Source organism: Schistocerca serialis, chromosome 12 (assembly GCF_023864345.2).
Source record: "Schistocerca serialis cubense isolate TAMUIC-IGC-003099 chromosome 12, iqSchSeri2.2, whole genome shotgun sequence".
NCBI classification, from domain to species: domain Eukaryota; kingdom Metazoa; phylum Arthropoda; class Insecta; order Orthoptera; family Acrididae; genus Schistocerca; species Schistocerca serialis.
The window spans coordinates 163981105-164002527 of record NC_064649.1 but is presented as its reverse complement, the minus strand read 5'-3'; positions in this window follow the sequence as shown (position 1 = coordinate 164002527).

Genomic DNA, 21423 nt, shown 5'->3' with positions numbered 1-21423 from the left:
AAATCTAAATGACAGGTTTGGTCTTTGCGATGGGCAGGGGGAAATGGTGACGCAATCAGCGCTCGGCGCGACCAGCACAAACTGCAACGTTTAACTTCGTCACGCAATCTGGACACTGCAAGTGCTAGATCGCTTACGTTTACAGAAATGAGAAAACAGGAGAGTCGACGTCAAGTGTTCCGGACAAAGCCGATGTGCAATGAAACTGGACGACGAACCCATCGGACACCTTTTATTGTGCCACTTACGTGCAGTTACCGTTGTCAGCAGAGTGGTTATGGCCAAGCCCGAACGTGCATCGTTTTCCTTTCAATTCTTGCTCTAAGGGGGATAAGAAGGCTCGTATGTTGTTAATGTGCAGAATATCTAATAATAAATCAATACTTAAATATTAGACTGGCAGTATATTTACAATGTGCAGCCGATATTCTTTTGCTGGGACGTCCTTATTTTTTCACTCTATTTCAGTATATCAATAACTTTTTCTATGTACTGACAGCCGACTATTATACACTACTGGCCATTAAAACTGCTACACCAGGAAGGAATGCAGATGATAAACGGGTATTGATTGGACAAATATATTATACCAGAACCGACATGTGATTACATTTTCACGCAGTTTGGGTGCATAGATCCTGAGAAATCAGTACCCAGAACAACCACCTCTGGCCGTAATAATGTCCTTGATACGCGTGGGCATTGAGTCAAACAGCGCTTGGATGGCGTGTACAGGTACAGCTGCCCATGCAGCTTCAACACGATACCACAGTTCATCAAGAGTAGTGACTGGCGTATTGTGAGCCAGTTGCTCGGCCACCATTCACCAGACGTTTTCAGTTTGAGAGAGATCTGCAGAATGTGCTGGTCAGGGCAGCAGTCGAACATTTTCTGTATCCAGAAAGGCCAGTACAGGACCTGGAACACGCGGTCGTGCATTATCCTGCTGAAATGTAGGGTTTCGCAGGGATCGAACGAAGGGTAGAGCCACGGGTCGTAACACATCTGAAATGTATCGTCCACTGTTCAAAGTGGCGTCAACTGCAACAAGAGGTGACCGAGACGTGTAACCAATCTCACCCGATACCATCACACCGGGTGATACGCCAGTATGGAGATGACGAATACGCGCTTCCATTGTGCGTTCACCGCGATGTCGACAAACACGGATGCGACCATCATGATGCTGTAAACAGAACTTGGATCATCCGAAAAAATGAAGTTTTGCCATTCGTGCAACCAGGTTCGTCGGTGAGTACACCATCGCAGACGCTCCTGTCTGTGATGCAGCGTCAAGAGTAGCCGCAGCCATGGTCTCCGAGCTGACAGTCCATGCTGCTGCAAACGTCGTCGAACTATTCGTGCAGATGGTTGTCGTCTTGCAAACGTCCCCATCTGTTGACTCAGGGATCGAGACGTGGCTGCACGATCCTTTACAGCCGTGCCTGTCATCTCGACTGCTAGTGATACGAGGCCGTTGGGATCCAGTACGGCGTTCCGTATTACCCTCCTGAACCCACCGACTCAATATTCTGCTAACAGTCATTGGATCTCGACCAACGCGAGCAGCAATGTCGCGATACGATAAACCGCAATCGCGATAGGCTACAATCCGACCTTTATCAAAGTCGGAAACGTCATGGTACGCATTCTGCTCCTTACACGAGGCATCACAACGCCGGTCAACTGCTGTTTGTGTATGAGAAATCGGTTGGAAACTTTCCTCATGTCAGCACGATGTAGGTGTCGCCATCGGCGCCAACCTTGTGTGAATGCTCTGAAAAGCTAATCATTTGCATATCACAGTATCTTCTTCCTGTCGGCTCAATTTCGCGTCTGTAGCACGTCATCTTTGTGGTGTAGCAATTTTAATGGCCAGTAGTGTAACTTCTTCAAATATCGACATATTTGGATTTTTCGAATTTTTAAAAATATCAACAGTCCTAGTTATCACAGCAGCGGTGGCGGCATGAGAAAGAGGGGGCAGAGCAGGCAGAGGGCCGGAAGCATTTATAGACAAGGACAGAGCCACGCAGGGCCCGTCCATACGAAACATCCTGTACCCTTGGTGAACGACAGCGGCCATAATTGGGCCACACACGACTGATTACCTGCAACAGTCCTGCTGTCCCGGCAATACTGCTGGTCCGTACAGCAATACTCTGATGGGCGAGGTGGCATGAGGACGTGGGTTCAGACCCGCCTTCGGCCGTCCTGATTTAGGTTATCCGTGAATTCCCTTAATCACTGCAGGCAAAATGCCGGGATGGTCCCTTTGAAAGGGCGCGGCCCTTTCCCAGCCTTCCGTAATCCGATGCGACCGATGACCTCGCTGTTTGGTCCCTTCCCGCAAATCTATCAACCAACCAATCGTGTGTTATGTAAACTGTAGTTGGAGGCAGTGTGAATGCACATGGGGGACGCGCGGGGCGCCCCTCCCCCTCTGCCCACACCCCCCCTTGCGGGGCCACCGCATTGCCACCCGCGCCGCCCCCGAAAGTCAGCCGGCCGTGGTGGCCGAGCGGTTCTAGGCGCTACCGTCTGGGACCGCGCGACCGCTACGGTCGCAGGTTCGAATCCTGCCTCGGGCATGGATATGTGTGATGTCCTTAGGTTAGTTGGGTTTAAGTAGTTCTAAGTTCTAGGGGACTGATGACCTCAGAAGTTAAGTCCCATAGTGCTCAGAGCCATTTGAACCATTGGAACCCCGCAAGTCAGCCCGCACGCTATTCGTTCGCTTCTTTCGTCAGTGGACTCGACACAATCGGGTTACCGAGTAGTTGTACTCCCCTACGTAGCACGCGTGTCCGTGTCGTCGTATTTCATACGTTTCTGTCTGCCACATAGATAGCTAACACGTGCCTACGAGGAAAGTCGAGAGTAGAGGATCGGCTTAGCTCTGTTGAACACTCACCCTGACATTTCAAACGTCCCCTTAGAAAAATTAATGAATTACTGTGCTGATAAACCTCTACGTTATTTGATTTTCAAACAGCTGAGAAAAACTGAACGTAGTCAGACCTTACTCTCTTTACTTATTCTGATCAAGACTAAACTGACACACAATATTTTTAGCGCAACACAATCTGACTTTTAATAATCCCTACAAAAGAATGGCCCTGACTAACAATAACCTGTACCTTTCATGAATCACTTACCTCATAAAAATCTTCGTTACTCGAACTACTGCAATACAGCGAGCGCCACTACTGCCAGCTAAATAAAAGATTCTAACTACTGAAGGCACTAACTACTGGTAGGCATAGTTAGCAAATGAAAGATTTTTTATATCATAAGGTGGCATTGTCTTGTATATGTGTAATCAGTTTAAATAAAACTTTCTCAAACTTTACTCGTGACTTGATTATTTTTTATTACGGTAAAAGTAAAGGTAGCTCAAGATGTCTTTAGCGGCCCTCCCTGAGGTTTTTCTGTGTCCGCCACTGGGTGGAGGGGGGGGGGGGGGGGAGAAGGATAGGAAAGGGAAAGATTTGATGGTATCTGCTGTAGGAAGACTTTATGCAGTATATAATGAATTTCCTTGAGACAGAGAAGTTGCTCTCCATGCATCGGCACGGCTTTAGAAAGCATCGCTCCTGCGAAACGCAACTCGCCCTTTTTTCACATGATATCTTGCGAACCATGGATGAAGGGTATCAGACGGATGCCATATTCCTTGACTTCCGGAAAGCCCCACTGCAGACTCCTAACTAAGATACGAGCATATGGGATTGTTTCCCAAGTATGTGAGTCGCTCGAAGACTTCTTAAGTAATAGAACCCAGTACGTTGTCCTCGACGGTTTGTGTTGATCGGCGGTGAGTGTATCATCTGGAGTGCCTCAGGGAAGTGTGGTAGGTCCGCTGTTGTTTTCTATCTACATAAATGATCTTTTGGGTAGGGTGGATAGCAATGTGCGGCTGTTTGCTGATGATGCTGTGGTGTACGGGAAGGTGTCATCGTTGAGTGACTGTAGGAGGATACAAGATGACTTGGACAGGATTTGTGATTGGTGTAAAGAATTGCAGCTAACTCTAAATATAGATAAATGTAAATTAATGCAGATGAATGGGAAAAAGAATCCCGTAATGTTTGAATACTCCATTAGTAGTGTAGCGCTTAACACAGTCACGTCGATTAAATATTTGGGCGTAACACTGCAGAGCGATATGAAGTGGGACAAGCATGTAATGGCAGTTGTGGGGAAGGCGGATAGTCGTCTTCGGTTCATTGGTAGAAGTTTGGGAAGATGTGGTTCATCTGTAAAGGAGACCGCTTATAAAGCACTAATACGACCTATTCTTGAGTACTGCTCGAGCGTTTGGGATCCCTATCTGCTCGGATTGAGGGAGGACATAGAAGCAATTCAGAGGCGGGCTGCTAGATTTGTTACTGGTAGGTTTGATCATCACGCGAGTGTTACGGAAATGCTTCAGGAACTCGGGTGGGAGTCTCTGGAGGAAAGGAGGCGTTCTTTTCGTGAATCGCTACTGAGGAAATTTAGATAACAAGCATTTGAGGCTGGCTGCAGTACAATTTTACTGCCGCCAACTTATATTTAGCGGAAAGGCCACAAAGATAGGAGAGATTAGGGCTCGTACAGAGGCATATAGGCACTCATTTTTCCCTCTTTCTGTTTGGGAGTGGAACAGGGAGAGAAGATGCTAGTTGTGGTACGAGGTGCCCTCCGCCGCGCACCTTATGTGGATTGCGGAGTGTCGATTTAGATGTAGATGTAGATGAATCGGCGGCGACGGGATTCGAAGTCAGGATTAATAGGCAGCTGCGTTGGCCGGTCCGCCATCCGGACAGAACAGACACTATGTATTCATAAAACTGTCCTGATTTGCAACCACACTGCACTAGTGTTGACAGCGACAGTATTTCGGCCACACATTGCCATAAAATACAGCCCGTGTCGACGCATCTCGATGGAACACGGAAGTCGTGGAAACCTCAAACGCTCCAGACACATACGGCGGTTCATCGGTTCATACTCTGCGACCAAGCCGGCTTTCGCGAAGAGCAGGTAGGTTGGTCCAGGGTCGCCCTTGGTGTGTCAGACAGACAGGTGGACGTGTCGGCGCCGTCGCCTCCGGCAAGTGTGGTCCGAACACCGACCCGCGAGGGACACCGCCGGACCGCCTCTAATTACGGCGCCGCCAGCCGAGTCCGGAGGTCCCCGCCCCTCCCCCATATCTCTCTCTCCTTCCCTCTCCCTCTCCCTCGCTCCCACTCCCACGATCGGCCAGCTCGGTAATTGAGTCATTTGCGTGCGGCCGGCCGTCGTAAGCAGTCCGGCGCTGGAATGTCGCCACAGCCCGCAGGCCGGCAGGATCCAGCTCCAGGGCCGCCGCTTGGCGTCTCCAGCCGCCCCACCCCTCTCCCTCCCTCCCACTCTTTTTCTCTCGCTCTCTGTCTCCCTCTTAATGGCGCCGTTTAACCGACACGAGGGCTGCAGCCATCGGCCGCCGCTACTGGCCGTCGGACAAAATAATGCCATCATATCCGAAGCTTGTCCGCCGACTTCACTCAGATCCGCTATTGTCTTCTCCTTGTACTTTAACGTTCACGGAGACGTCCATAGCTGGCAGGAAGACTGTGAATGTTTCTTTTTTTCCCCCTTCTGACTGGTTTGATGTGATCCGCCTCGAATTCCTCTCTTGCGACAACCTCTGCATCTCAGAGTAGCACTTGGAGCCTACATCCTCAGTTAGATGTTGGACGTATTCCAATCTCTGTTTCCCTCTATAGTTTTTATCCCCCACAGCTCCTTCGAGTACCCCCTGACGTCTTACGATGTATCCCATCGTGCCGTTTATGCCACACTGCTGCTCACGTCTTTATTACACGTCCTTGATGTCTTGTTATACAATATAGGAAGATTTTGCTGCGGGAGACTGGGAAAACAGAGTAGACTCATCGAAGGACGCGTCAGATGGTCACATAGCGCGGGAAAGGCAAGGCGGCAGCAGGCGGATCGCATCACTTATATTTCTTGTTGTCTTCAGTCCAGAGACTGGTTTGAGGCAGCTCTCCCTGCTATCTATCCTTTACGAGCTTCTCCGTCTCCGAGTAACTACTGCAACCTACATCCTTCTGAATCTGCTTAGGGTATTCATCTCTCGCCTCCCTCTACCATTTTAACCCTCCGCGCTGCCGCCTGATACTAAATTCTTGATCCCTTGATGCCTCAGAACATGTCCCACCAACCGATCCCTTCTTCTAGTCAAGTTGTGCCACAAAGTTTTCTTCTCCCCAATACTATTCATTACCTCCTCGTTAGTTACGTGATCCATCCATCTAATCTTCAGCATTCTTCTGTAGCACCACAGTTCGGAAGCTTCCATTCTCTTCTTGTCTAAACTGTTTATCGTCCATATTTCACTTCCGTACATGCCGACACTCCATACAAATAGTTTCAGAAAAGACTTTCTGACAATTAAATCTATACTCGATGTTAACAAATTTCTCTTCTTCAGAAACGCTTTCCTTGCCGTTGGCAGTCTACATTTTATATCCTCTCTACTTCGACCGTCATCAGTTATTTTGCTCCCCAAATTTTCTCATTTCCTAATCTAATTCCCTCAGCATCACCCAAGTTAATTCGACTACATTTCACTAGGCTCGTTTTGCTTTTGTTGACTTTCATCTTATATGCTCCTTTCAAGACACTGTCCATTCCGTTCAACTGCTCTTCCACGTCATTTGCTGTCTCTGACAGAATTACAATGTCATCGGCAAACGCCAAAGTCTTTATTTCTTCTCCGTGGATTTTAATTCCTACTCCGAACTTTTCTTTTGTTTCCTTTACTGCTTGCTCAATATACAAACTGAATAACAACTGGGATAGGCTACAACCCAGTCTCACTCCCTTCCCAATCATTGCTGCCCTTCCACGCCCCTCGACTCTTATAACTGCCATCTTGTGTCTGTACAAATTGTAAATAGCGTTTCGGTCCCTGCACATTACCCCTGCCAGCTCCAGGATTTGAAAGAGGGTATTCCAGTGAACATTGTCAAAAGCGTTCTCTAAGTCTACAAATGCTAAAACCACAGGTTTACCTTTCTTATTTACTGTTTACTGTTTAAATATTAGTACACGGCTTCAACCGTGCACTTCCACTGAAAACTTATTAACAATATTTTTAAGATCTTTGGATTCCTCAGGAAATGCTTATTACAAATTTTAATTCTTGTCTGTGCCTATTGATGCGAATGACGGACCGATCGGGAGAGCACCCTGCCTCTAATGGCGCACTTGTGCGATGTTATGTTGATGCAAGGCAGTCTACGATTGGTTCTGAAGGTGGCAACACGCGAACTATTCTGTGAAGCGCAACTTGGCATAAAGTAATTGTTATAGCTGCCTTGGAAAAATTAGTCTCGTGTTGATTCTAAGATCATGTGAAGCATTCTTGTGACTTTTGCGGTGCTCGGGAACTAATGAATGGGAATCTTGTTATGAATATTAACGACAGTCTGGCTCTAGAAATAGTTGTACTAATTTTCCGAGTACTGAAATAAAACAAAACTGGGTGGCAACCAGACATTTTACAATTCTTATTGTAGGATACTTGCCATTTAAAGCTACACACCTGTCGCGTTACTACGCTCTGATTACGGCACAAGCGTTACAGCCAGCGACCGACGGAGAAGAAACCGTTGCCTGCAGTTGTGCTACAGCAAGTGGTCGTAGACATTTCTTGCTAAAATCCACTGTGTTTCTTAATCCCGGCTCACGTTTAAGGTGGGAAGTTTCATTTATTGTAGCCCACTGCGTAGTTTGTGGGGGTCAAATCCACGTTTACTGTGAGGCTGGACCACGGGGTGCCGGGTTCGATTCCCGGCCGGTCGGGGATTTTCTCCGCTCGAGGACTGAGTGTTGTCCGCATCACTTGTGAAAGTGGCCAGTCTGGACTCCGTAAAGACCGGGAATTTGTACGGGCGCCGATAACCGTGCCGTTGAGCGCCCCACAAACCAAATATCATCATCATCTTCTTCTTCTTCTTCTTCATCACCACTCGTTACGCTACTACCCTGTCCCTTGTTCTTCTCCGTGTGTACCCTTCTTAGTCGAGTCTGCGGTGTTGCGCCTCGGTTCGTATATTATCTTTCTACCTAACTTTCCTCATCACACATCTCAAACCCTTCGACGCGGTTGTTTTCCGATGATTCACCACCAAACAATGCTGTCCTCCAAGTGTACATTCTTATGAATTTATTCCTCAAATTAATGCCTACATCTGGTACTGGTAGACTTGTCTTGTTCAGGAATGTCCTCCTTCCGTGTGCTGGTCTGGTTTTTGTGTCGTCCTCGCTTCAGCCGTCATGCGTTATTTTGCTTCCAAGGTAGCGGGGGGATTCCTTCACTACGTCTGCTTGGTGTTCCCAAATATCGATGTTAACTTAGTCACTAATCTCATTTTCGCTGGTCCTCGCCGAGCGTCTTTAGTGCAGTGGTTTCCATTTCCTTCTTCATCCTCAGGCCACTGATCGTTGCTGAATCTTCCGCCTTTTAGCCGCGCTTTCCCATCCCGAGAACAAGAGGCATGTCCTGAGTTAGCTTTCGGCCGTGTGCACTCTGAGAAAACACCCTTGGTAGAACGAGGGTGACTCCTAACGCCGGAAATCTTGAGCCGTGATCACTGATGTTTTTCATTCGAAATTTAACAAATGACCAGGTCCAACGGGGGACCACGAGGTTGTTTGTGGCACTCCAGTTGAAACCTCCTGTTAGAAAAATTTATGAATGATTGTGCTGATACGTTACGTTATTTGATTTTCAAACAGCTGAGAAAAACTCAACGTACTCAGACATTTCGCTCTTTACTTATTCTGATCATCACTAAACTGACAGAATATTTTTAGTGGAACGCAATCTGACTTTCAATAATCTCTACAAAAGAATAGCCCTGACTAACAATAACCTATACCTTTCATGTATCACTTACCTCACAAAAATCTTCGTTACTCGAACTACTGCAATACAGCGAGCGCCACTACTGCCAGCTAAATAAAAGATTCAAACTACTGAAGGCACTAACTACTGATAGGCATAGTTAGCAAATGAAAGATTTTGATAGACAACAATGTATTTACCTTAATATTGTTCAAAAGTCATCATATATCAGTTCATGACATTCAATGCTACAAATTTACTCTTTCTGATGGACACACGTCCAGATCGTCCGCTCTCAAAACTCCGCCATCTCTCTCCCCACATCCACCACTGCTGGCGGCTCACCTCCAACTGTGCAACGCTACGCGCTGTTCACATCCAACTGGCCAACACTACAATAGCAAATATTCCAACAATGGAAACCAGCCACAGACTGCACACAGCACAGCCAGTGATTTTCATACAGAGTAGAGATGGGCAAACTGAAAGACGTAACTGTTTCGAAACAAACGAAACAGTACAATGTAATGTTTCGATACGCTGTTTCGAAACAGTGAAACAGTTTGTTTTGTAATCTAATTAACCTACACATTTTATCATCTACTGCATAAGTATGTCCATATAAACACAAATGAGGTGCGAGAGCGCTAATCATATCGCAGAAAGCGTGAAACTATCACTTAGGCGTCTTGGCAGTTTCGTATTTGCTGCAGCAAATGCGCTGCTTTCGTGTCGTGTGACTTCCACACTTTTCAATTGGCTGAGGACAGCCATAGGTGAAGACAGAAGAACGACCACGAACGGTACTGGAGGTGGGAGCACACTGCAGAAACTACGGATATGCTACTCGGATTCCCACATTCCGTTAGTATGGGTAATATACCCATCCTGCTAATTTCCATTCACACAAAGGGAATCATGGTGGATAACAGGCACAGTGGCTATAGACTCACAAATAACGCCAAATAATTCGAATAAATAACAAAATATAACAGAAAAAAATTGTCTTTCAAGGTGTTTCGAACCGTTATTATAAATTCACCATGCTTCCCAGCCCTTCCCGCTCACCATTACACTATCAGTGATACGTCAAACACATTGCTTGCAATTATACCTCCATCAAATTTATGTATATGTCTAATAACTGTCACTCTACGCCTTTTTTTATTCAAAATGTTGTAGGCTTCCATGCGTTTCTTAATATGATTACTGTACATGAACAGAGAAGCATATGTTATACAAAAAGTGTAATTTAACTGAATGATTTTCACATATTTAATATTTTGAATGTGAATAGTATGCGTTGTTTTATTGTTTGGTTAGTATTTATAAAGTAGATGTTACCCCATTTCGTAATAGGGCAGCCAGCTAGAAACGAAGCTCTGTTTTCGGATATCTTAAGCTTTATGTTATTGCTTGTCAAAAAGATTTCGACACTCTTGAAAGTGTTTCAATAAGTGTTGTATTGTGTTTCAGTACCTGTGCCGAGCCCGAATCTCGTACGACACAGAGCGGAATGAAACATCACTGTTTCGATACAATTAGTCCGTTCCAAGCACAGGTGGACTGAAACAGCCTTATTTTGAAACAACGATACAGTTTCTGTGTCTGGCCCGAGATCGAATCTGGTCCGGTTGTTCGAGACAGGGGCGGAACGAAACACCACTGTTTCGAAACAGTGAACTGTAGCCGTTCCGAAACACTGAAACAGTTCCACGTATCGATACACTGTATCGAAACATAGAGACAGTGGCCAAGTCTAATACAGAGCGCTACGTGGCGTTACCAACATAAGAACCTAAACAGCCTACTTACACAGCGATCTGTCGCCATGTCGAACCTTGAAAACAGCCGATGAGGGCAGTTTACAGGAATCGCGGTTGGCTGGCAGAGCTTGCGCAAGATAACGCAGCGCCCTTCGGCCTGCTCGCTGGACGAGTCCGTTCTCGTCTTGCGAAGTCTCACCTGCCCACCTGCGCACTCGGACGGTTCCTGTCTTTGTCTTTTCACTACACCGCACAGTGCCTCAGTCTCCACACACACTCACACATGAGAGCAGGGAAGGCTCTTCATAATCCGGCACCTGTGATAGTACTCCGTCCGAACAGGTCACGGTGGTCCCGATAGCACCGACCGACCGCCTTGTCATCCTTGGCCGATAGGCTTCACAGGACGTGGACTCGGAGGGGCTTATGGGCAGCGCACTGCCTTCCCGGCGGTATCTCACTTTTCGTGACCGGAGCCGCTGCTTCCCAGTTCAGCAGCTCCTCACTTGTTCTCACAAGGCTGAGTGCAGCCCGCTTGCCAACAGAGCCTGACGGACAGCCATCCGAGCGCTTGCCAAGCCCGAGAGCGCTTAACTTCCATGATCTGACGGAAACCAGTGTTACCACTGTGGCAAAGCCTTTGGCCTGTGATAGTAGAGATACCATTACATATTCAGCGGAACAGGTGTACATTAAAGCAACAATGTTGTTAATGGGGAAACATGACTACAAGTAGGCTCGAAGACTTATATATATATAAGTGATCAAAAAGTCAGTATAAATTTGAAAACTGAATAAATCATGGAATAATGTAGATAGAGAGGTAAAAATTGACACACATGCTTGGAATGACATGGGGTTTTATTAGAACCAAAAAAATGCGAAAGTTCAAAAAATGTCCGCTTCATCTGATCAGAGTAGCAATAATTAGCATAACAAAGTAAGACAAAGCAAAGATGATGTTCTTTACAGGAAATGGTCAATATGTCTACCATCATTCCTCAACAATAGCTGCAGCGAGGAATAATGTTGTGAACAGCACTGTAAAGCATGTCCGGAGTTATGGTGAGGCATTGGCGTCGGATGTTGGGTTCTTCCTTGGCTCGGGTATGAGGTAGAGTAAAACAGCATTTTTACATAAGATAACTTTTATTGAAAGTTTTGTTCAATGGTTTCCTTACTGGACTGTTCTGGCTGGGAGAGCGGCAGCTGTGTCGTCTGCGAAGCCTTCTGCTGCGGCAGCGGCGGCGTCTGATTACGCCTGGCGGTGTGCATCTCATGTCACTGTCATGTCCAGTTGACTGGAGACACGCAGTGCGAGGTGGCCCGTTTGAATATTGAGAACGAAGTCGTGAATCGGATGGTGATACCGTGGATGTGGCGGCGTCCCAGTGTTTCTCTTCTCTATGCGCCCGCGTGTCTAAGTGTCGTGCGTCGGCCAGCTGCGGCGGGGGATGGCCAGTGTCCCGGCTCGAACAACGGACTCCAGCTTGCCAGTCTTCGGCTGTCAGATCTTCATCCCAGCTCAAGGGTTACTGATTTTTAATTACCCGGGTGACTCATGAGGATGGGAAGGAGATGGCCTCACATCAGCAGTCTTCAAATACCTTCTGACTTCTGTCTTTTGGCGGCGAGGCTGCTGCTTGCTATTCCATTACAGCGACGGACTCGGAGCTTCTGTGTACGAAGTAGTCTCTTCCTGCATGACGGTCTTCAGCTCCGAAACTGAACTGAAAACTACTCTGTCAGGCCCACTGCATCTCGCGTATTTATTCACTTCAGTTCACTGGAGGTGAACGACTTCACGGTCATTGCCTCTTCTGTCATGTTGAAAAGCTTCTCGAAGAATCTTCTTAACGCTGGTCATTGGCTCTCGGAATGTAGGCGAGGGCCTTTGATCACATGTGACAACTGAGAAACACGTGAGCCGGTCGGGCGATGCCCTGACGGCTGAATCAACAGGGAGGAGGGCGACGGCTTCTCCTGAACGTGCTGACTTGCAAGCGCCGGACGTTGCCACTGCTGCTCTGTCCGCTGTTTGCCAGTGTGTAACTCTTCTAAACTAAACCAAGTTTTTCATTTAATTTGTAATTTCTACTTCACTTCACATTGATTTCCCTAATTTATTTACCTATCTTAAGTACTACTCAACAGAGTCGAGTGAAGCTCGTGCAAGTCACCGTGACGGCCAAGTAGAATCGTACACCGGTTGACTACGACGTACATCCCTCCGTGACGATCGTGTTTGCCGACGGCCGCGTCACCTTTGAGCGAGATAATGCGCCATGTCACAAGGCCAGGAGCACGGTGGAGTGGTTTGAGGAACACAGTGGCGAGTTCCAGTTCGTGTGCTGGCGTCCAAACTCGCGTAATCTGAACCCAATCGAACACATTTGGGTTCAAAAATGGTTCAAATCGCTGTGAGCACTATGGGACTTAACTTCTGAGGTCATCGGTCCCCTAGAACTTAGAAGTACTTAAACCTAACTAACCCAAGGATATCACACACATCCATGCCCGAGGCAGGATTCGAACCTGCGGCTGTAGCGGTCTCGCGGCTCCAGACTGTAGCGCCTAGAACCGCTCGGCCACACCGGCCAGAACATTTGGGATGGGATTGGACGTGGTGTCAGAGTTCTTAGGTGACTCGTCTGTGCAGGTACGGTACCAACGCTTCCAGCGACCTACCGTGTCGTCACTGTTTCCTTGCAATTCCGTGCCTAAGGTGATCGTGTCGGCTATTAGCTAGGTTCTGGCTGATCAGTGCACAGCATAAATACCGATTTCCTACCCATTCGGATAATTACTCAGACGTGTATGTCGCCGTGGTTCCCCCTGACTCGCAAGTAGCAGACGAGCCGGACCACAGCAAACAGCTAGGGGCGCGCTCCGGCGGCGCAGTGGTTCTTTCGGCGGCCGCGGCTTACGGCTCTATTAGTTCCGCCTGCTGGGCGCCGACACAGAGAGCACAGAGCGCCGGTACTCGCGTGGCTGGTGGCCGGAACGCCGTCAGAAGCCGCCGCTGCCGCCGATGGCTATCAGGCGCGGCATCGCAGACCTCAGGGGCGCTGGTGTACTGTACAGAGAGAGAGAGACCGACTCTGGCCGTGGCAGGCGGGCTGCTGGCCGCTCCTGTCCATCTATCCCACGTGGTCCGGGCCACTGAGCAGCGCCTGCGGTAAGTGACAGGTCGCCGCGTGACGTCACAAAGCCTGCCGTGCACCACACCACGTGACATTACAGGTCTTGCGAGTTGCAGCGACCGACTCAAGTGGGGAGCGAGCTATAATTTGGAACAATTTACTACTTTGCACAAGCAAAACGCAGGAGAACCTCCCCAATTTAACCTTCATATCCTTGAAAACATTCTAAAGGTGGCAGGGGTAAAATACAGGGAGCGAAAGGCTATTTATAATTCGCACAGAAACCACATGGCAGTCGAGGGGCATGAAAGGGAAGCAGTGGTTGGGAAGGGAGTGAGACACAGTTGTAGCCTCTCCCTGATGCTATTCAATCTGTATATTGAGCAAGCAGTAAAGGAAACAACAGAAAAGTTCGGAGTAGGTATTAAAAGCTATGGAGAAGAAATAAAAACTTTGAGGTTCGCCGATTGCATTGTAATTCTGTCAGAGACAGCAAAGGACTTGGAAGAGCAGTTGAACGGAATGGACAGTGTCTTGAAAGGAGGATATAAGATGAACATCAACAAAAGCAAAACGAGGATAATGGAATGTAGTCGAATTAAGTCGGGTGATGCTGAGGGAATTAGATTAGGAAATGAGACACTTAAAGTAGTAAAGGAGTTTTGCTATTTGGGAAGTATAATAACTGATGATGCTCGAAGTAGAGAGGATATAAAATGTAGACTGGCAATGGCACGGAAAGCGTTTCTGAAGAAGAAAAATTTGTTAACATCGCGTATAGATTTAAGCGTCAGGAAGTCGTTTCTGAAAGTATTTGTATGAACTGTAGCCATGTATGGAAGTGAAACATGGACGATAAATATTTTGGACATGAAGAGTATACAAGCTTTCTAAATGTGGTGGTACAGAAGAATGCTGAAGATTAGATGGGTAGATCACATAACTAATGAGGAGGTATTGAATAGAATTGGGGAGAAGAGGAGTTTGTGGCACAACTTGACAAGAAGAAGGGACCGGTTGGTAGGACATGTTCTGAGGCATCAAGGGATCACAAACTTAGCATTGGAGGGCAGCGTGGAGGGTAAAAATCGTAGAGGGATACCAAGAGATGAATACACTAAGCAGATTCAGGAGGATGTAGGTTGCAGTAGGTAATGGGAGGTGAAGAAGCTTGCACAGGATAGAGTAGCATGGAGAGCTGCATCAAACCAGTCTCAGGACTGAAGACCACAACAACAACAACATCCTTGAAAAGAAAAATGAAATATCTATTTGCGTTAATGGTGATGGGAAACAGCTGAAATCGTTAAAATTGAATAGAACTCCAGGCCCCGTTGGAATCGCTGACACATTGTACACTGATTTTTCGGCTGATTTTGGCCCTCTTCTAACTACACTTGTTAGATTTTGAGGACAGAACAACTACTGTGAAAGCTGTAAATATTTTTGCTTAAATGTTGCAATCTTATCACAGAAATACACGCATTTACACATTTTACAATGTGACAATGTTACGACAGTTTTCAAACGAATGCAACTCGTCCTCAGAAAGTGAAATAATCCTAACACAACAATGGAAAATTTTAACTCGAAGTTTCTTTACAAAATCATTCTTACAACCACATAATGATATTGGCCAGTACTACGATAAATCATCCGATTCTGGAACAAAGTTCGGTACTGTTTAGGATGACAGTCACGTTTGTGGAGGATGGTTAGTTGTGTGACAAGTTGAGCAAACCATTAGCCAAGGTCACTCGAGTGTACAGTGGACGCAAGCTGGTCAACCGACAAGGTTACGCCTCTGCTCGCGGTAGTTACCTTAGCTGCCGTGAGCTGTCGTCTTCATCGCTACTCTTGTCCTCTGAAATTCCTATAAAAACTAATTAAGCCTTTACACATTTTTTCAGCAGAAACACTCCCTAAGTTTCACGTTGTCTGAGAAAACATGTACTCTTCCCTAATCTTGCAATATGGCCATATGCACATGCATGGCTGGAGCAGCGTGCATATTCTAATGCCCTCTCAGTTCTCGCAAGAACAATTAACTAACTTGCTGTTTCGTTTCTCCACAGTGGGAGCTCAACGATGCAACAGCGAATATCTACCATAGGTGAATGTCAGCCGCAGTGAACGCAGTCTTCACACGAATTTCTCCTCTGCGTCGTACAGAGTGTTATGCGCCCGGTTCTGCACTTGATGCCACTTCAGAGAAGAGTCCCCTACAATTTAACTCTTGTCTTTCTCGTAGCTGAACTGTCTCCCCACCTGGGTTCTTCCGTTCTCCACGTCACAGCTTTTTTCGACCAATAGGAGCTGAGACGCCCGCTGAACCCGATGGCCAAAACCGGTGATTAGGATTGTGGAAATGGCCAAATAAGGTTAGGGTCAGTTTCACCTTAAAATTGAAATTTATTCTAGTTTAATAACACATTTACAGCCAAAAGCGGCACATACCCGAACATTTAGAACTACGAGTTACAAAAAAGGTTATTATTTCACGGCTGAAAGCCTCGAAATAAGAAATTGTAAAGCAACAAGGTAAATCCCAAGTGGTAAAAAGATGCAGTTACAATTGCAAATAAAATAATTAACCTTTCAAAGGTAGAAGGCGGCAATTCGCAATTCCTGTTCTTTTTTTTTTTTTTTAAGGGTTTACGTGCCTGAAGGCTAACAATTGATTTTCCAAAATAAGAACTTTATAAAATCTAGTAAAAGCTAACTCTAGTAAAAGCTAATGTTGTGTACACAGTTCCGTGTAGTCAGCACGTACACAACTTCCCCACTAGAGCGCGCCCCGCAAAGCACAACAGCACAGGCATAGCGCTCGTCCGTCTCCGCACTACGAGATGGCGCTGCCTTAGAGACGGACCAAATTCTGCTTCCGCCGATCCGCGTATTAATATGTAACGCAGCCAATGAGATTGCAGCTAACATAGAACCTTTTCTCCTCGCGGATCACACTCGCACAGTGATACCTGAACGCGCGAGGTATTACAACAAGTTTACAGACCTCCGATTAGTCAGTCTGCATTAGTCTGCATTTATCTGCACCTGTCTGTACCATTCTGCATTAGTCTGTACCTGTCTGTAGTCTGCCGGCCGAAGTGGCCGTGCGGTTCTAGGCACTGCAGTCTGGAACCGCGAGACCGCTACGGTCGCAGGTTCGAATCCCGCCTCGGGCATGGATGTGTGTGATGTCCTTAGTTTAGTTAGGTTTAACTAGTTCTAAGTTCTAGGGGACTAATGACCTCAGAAGTTGAGTCCCATAGTGCTCAGAGCCATTTGAACCATTTTTTGTTTATAGTCAAGTTTCAGTCTGCGCCTAATAAGATTACCATATTCCTGTACATAGCCATGAAGATAAATGTATAGACACTTTTGTCAAGTATCAGAGATATGCGAGAATAAGATTAACATACCAAGACCAAAGGAACTTCAGATTGTTAATTGTAAATAGCATCCAGGACCAAGTTAACTAATTTTTAGGCTTTTTAGTATTTTAGTAAATTTGTGTGAAAATTAATCAAGTTCTGTTTATAGTTGGTCACAGTCAATCTGCTACTCTAAGCGTGCAAGTGGCATGTCTATCGTCTGACCTAACGGCAGAAGATAAACACGCCACGATAAGACCACGAGACATATTACAGACACTCGCCTACTTCGTTAGAGCGACAAGTCAAATAATCTGATGGTGTGTGCACCGAAGGTCTTACAGTACCCACACCACACGAATATTACAGGTTTGATCTTCTTACTCAACAGCAGTAACTTACATTTTTCCGCATTTAGACCCAGCTGCCATTCATCACATCAACCGTAAATTTTGTCCACGTCGTCTTGTACCTTCCTAGAGTCACTCAATTTCGACACCCTACCGCACACCACGGCATCATCAGCAGACAATCGCCGACTGCTGCCCAGCCTGTCCAGCAGATCATTTATGTGTTACAGAGAACAACGGCGGACGTATCACACTGCCCCGGACCACTCCTGGCAATACCTCTGTCTCTGATCAACACTCGCCGTCGGTCACAACATACTGGCCTCTGTTTCTTAAGAGATTTTCGTACCAGTCACATATGCTCGTACCTTCGTTAACAGCCTGCAATGGGGCACCGTGTCAAATGCTTGCCGGATTCTAGAAATATGGCATCGGTTGTTAGCAGTATATGACGTGAGAATGCGGAAGCTGAGTTTCCCACGAGCGATGCTTTCTAAAACCACGCTCATTCGTGGAGATGAGCTTCTCAGTCTCAAGAAAATTTGTTATATTCGAACTGACAATATGTTCATGTGGATACCGGTTCTGCTCTACATCTACATCTACATCTACATTGATACTCCGCAAGCCACCCAACGGTGTGTGGCGGAGGGCACTGTCATTACCTCCCTTTCCTGTTCCAGTCGCGTATGGTTCGCGGGAAGAACGACTGTCTGAAAGCCTCCGTGCGCGCTCTAATCTCTCTAATTTTACATTCGTGATCTCCTCGGGAGGTATAAGTAGGGGGAAGCAATATATTCGATACCTCATCCAGAAACGCACCCTCTCGAAACCTGGCGAGCAAGCTACACCGCGATGCAGAGCGCCTCTCTTGCAGAGTCTGCCACTTGAGTTTATTAAACATCTCCGTAACGCTATCACGGTTACCAAATAACCCGGTGACAAAACGCGCCGCTCTTCTTTGGATCTTCTCTATCTCCTCCGTCAACCCGACCTGGTACGGATCCCACACTGATGAGCAATACTCAAGTATAGGTCGAACGAGTGTTTTGTAAGCCACCTCCTTTGTTGATGGACTACATTTTCTAAGCACTCTCCCAATGAATCTCAACCTGGTACCCGCCTTACCAACAATTAATTTTATATGATCATTCCACTTCAAATCGTTCCGTACGCACACTCCCAGATATTTTACAGAAGTAACTGCTACCAGTGTTTGTCCCGCTATCATATAATCATACAATAAAGGATCCTTCTTTCTTTGTATTCGCAATACATTACATTTGTCTATGTTAAGGGTCAGTTGCCACTCCCTGCACCAAGTGCCTATCCGCTGCAGATCATCCTGTATTTCGCTACAATTTTCTAATGCAGCAACTTCTCTGTATACTACAGCATCATCCGCGAAAAGCCGCATGGAACTTCCGACACTATCTACTAGGTCATTTATATATATTGTGAAAAGCAATGGTCCCATAACACTCACCTGTGGCACGCCAGAGGTTACTTTAACGTCTGTAGACGTCTCTCCATTGATAACAACATGCTGTGTTCTGTTTGCTAAAAACTCTTCAATCCAGCCACACAGCTGGTCTGATATTCCGTAGGCTCTTACTTTGTTTATCAGGCGACAGTGCGGAACTGTATCGAACGCCTTCCGGAAGTCAAGAAAAATAGCATCTACCTGGGAGCCTGTATCTAATATTTTCTGGGTCTCATGAACAAATAAGGCGACTTGGGTCTCACACGATCGCTGTTTCCGGAATCCATGTTGATTCCTACATAGTAGATTCCGGGTTTCCAGAAATGACATGATACGCGAGCAAAAAACATGTTCTAAAATTCTACAAGAGATCGACGTAAGAGATATAGGTCTATAGTTTTGCGCATCTGCTCGACGACCCTTCTTGAAGACTGGGACTATCTGTGCTCTTTTCCAATCATTTGGAACCCTCCGTTCCTCTAGAGACTTGCGGTACACGGCTGTTAGAAGGGGGGCAAGTTCTTTCGCGTACTCAGTGTAGAATCGAATTGGTATCCCGTCAGGTCCAGTGGACTTTCCTCTATTGAGTGATTCCAGTTGCTTTTCTATTCCTTGGACACTTATTTCGATGTCAGCCATTTTTTCGTTTGTGCGAGGATTTAGAGAAGGAACTGCAGTGCGGTCTTCCTCTGTGAAACAGCTTTGGAAAAAGGTGTTTAGTATTTCAGCTTTACGCGTGTCATCCTCTGTTTCAATGCCATCATCATCCCGTAGTGTCTGAATATGCTGTTTCGAGCCACTTACTGATTTAACGTAAGACCAGAACTTCCTAGGATTTTCTGTCAAGTCGGTACATAGAATTTTACTTTCGAATTCAATGAACGCTTCACGCATAGCCCTCCTTACGCTAACTGACATCGTTTAGCTTCTGTTTGTCTGAGAGGTTTTGGCTGCGTTTAAACTTGGAGTGGAGGTTAATGCTGCTAATTTGAACATTTATTGTAATGTAATAGTGAAAGAACTGGAAGCGAGGTGAAGCAGAGCTAATGCAGTGAGCGCTCAGCTACGATCTACTCTCTTCTGCAAGAAGGAAGTCAGTACCAAGACCAAGTTATCTATGCACCGTTCAATCTTTCGACCAACTTTGTTTTATGGGAGCGAAAGCTGGGTGGATTCAGGTTACCTTATCAGTAAGGTTGAGGTTACGGATATGAAAGTAGCTAGGATGATTGCAGGTACTAGTAGATGGGAACAATGGCCGGAGGGTGTCCACAATGAGGAAATCAAAGAAAAACTGAGAATGAAGTCTGTAGATGTAGCAGTCAGGGCGAACGGGCTTAGATGGTGGGGTCATGTTACACGCATGGGAGAAGCAAGGTTACCCAAGAGACTCATGGGTTCAGCAGTAGAGGGTAGGAGGAGTCGGGGCAGGCCAAGGAGAAGGTACCTGGATTCGGTTAAGAATGACTTTGAAGTAATACGCTTAACATCAGAAGAGGCACCAATGTTAGCACTGAATAGAGTGCGGCGGCGCGGTTCTTTCTGTCCCTTTACGACGGACCTGCACCTACCTGTGAACATTGTCTCGGCAGATCATCAGAAGGAAAGCCGAGTGAAACCTACTGTACCTCGACGTGAACCAGGCTGCAATTTAAGTCACTAACCTACGTTTCGGGAGAAAGTTTTCACATTAATATATTCTGAAGCTTAGGTGAACAAGTATCACTGCCAAGCCCGTGCTAGTCTTAACACAGTCACTCACAATCCCTTTCACTCACGTTAGCAAGTTTATGGTGTTGCATTTTCCGAAAACGTAATAGCTAAAAAAATACTGATTGTTTTTGATCGAGAATGCTCGCCAAATATTAAGTCTGACGGTACCAAATGCAGTCACAGTTTTTAGCCACCGACCTGCTCAGTATGCCACGCGGACTTTATCTTTTCTCTTCACAAAATTCACTTAAAAATTCCGAAATATCTACACGGCCATCGGAATAATTATGCCGTCACTTTACCACACTTTTGATGTATAAAACACTGCTAGACAGGCAACTTATCTTTTCCATCGGAACTACTACTATACATGCCCGAACTGTTTCATGGCTAGGCCCCGACTCCTCTCTAGAATACTCTTAAGTCTTCTCTACCAGCAGAGAAAGGCGCGCGAAGAATATTACTCTGCCATTGGTCAGTTTACTCAACAGCCAATAGAAAAATAACATTCTCCCGCGTCAATCCGCTCTTTTCATTAATAACCAATCGCAAAATAGTAAACCTAACGACTGCATAGATGAGATCGACAGGAAGTGCAAAATGGCTAAGCAGGGATGGCTAGAGGACAAATGTAAGGATGTAGAGGCCTATCTCACGGGGGGTAAGATAAATACCGCCTACAGGAAAATTAA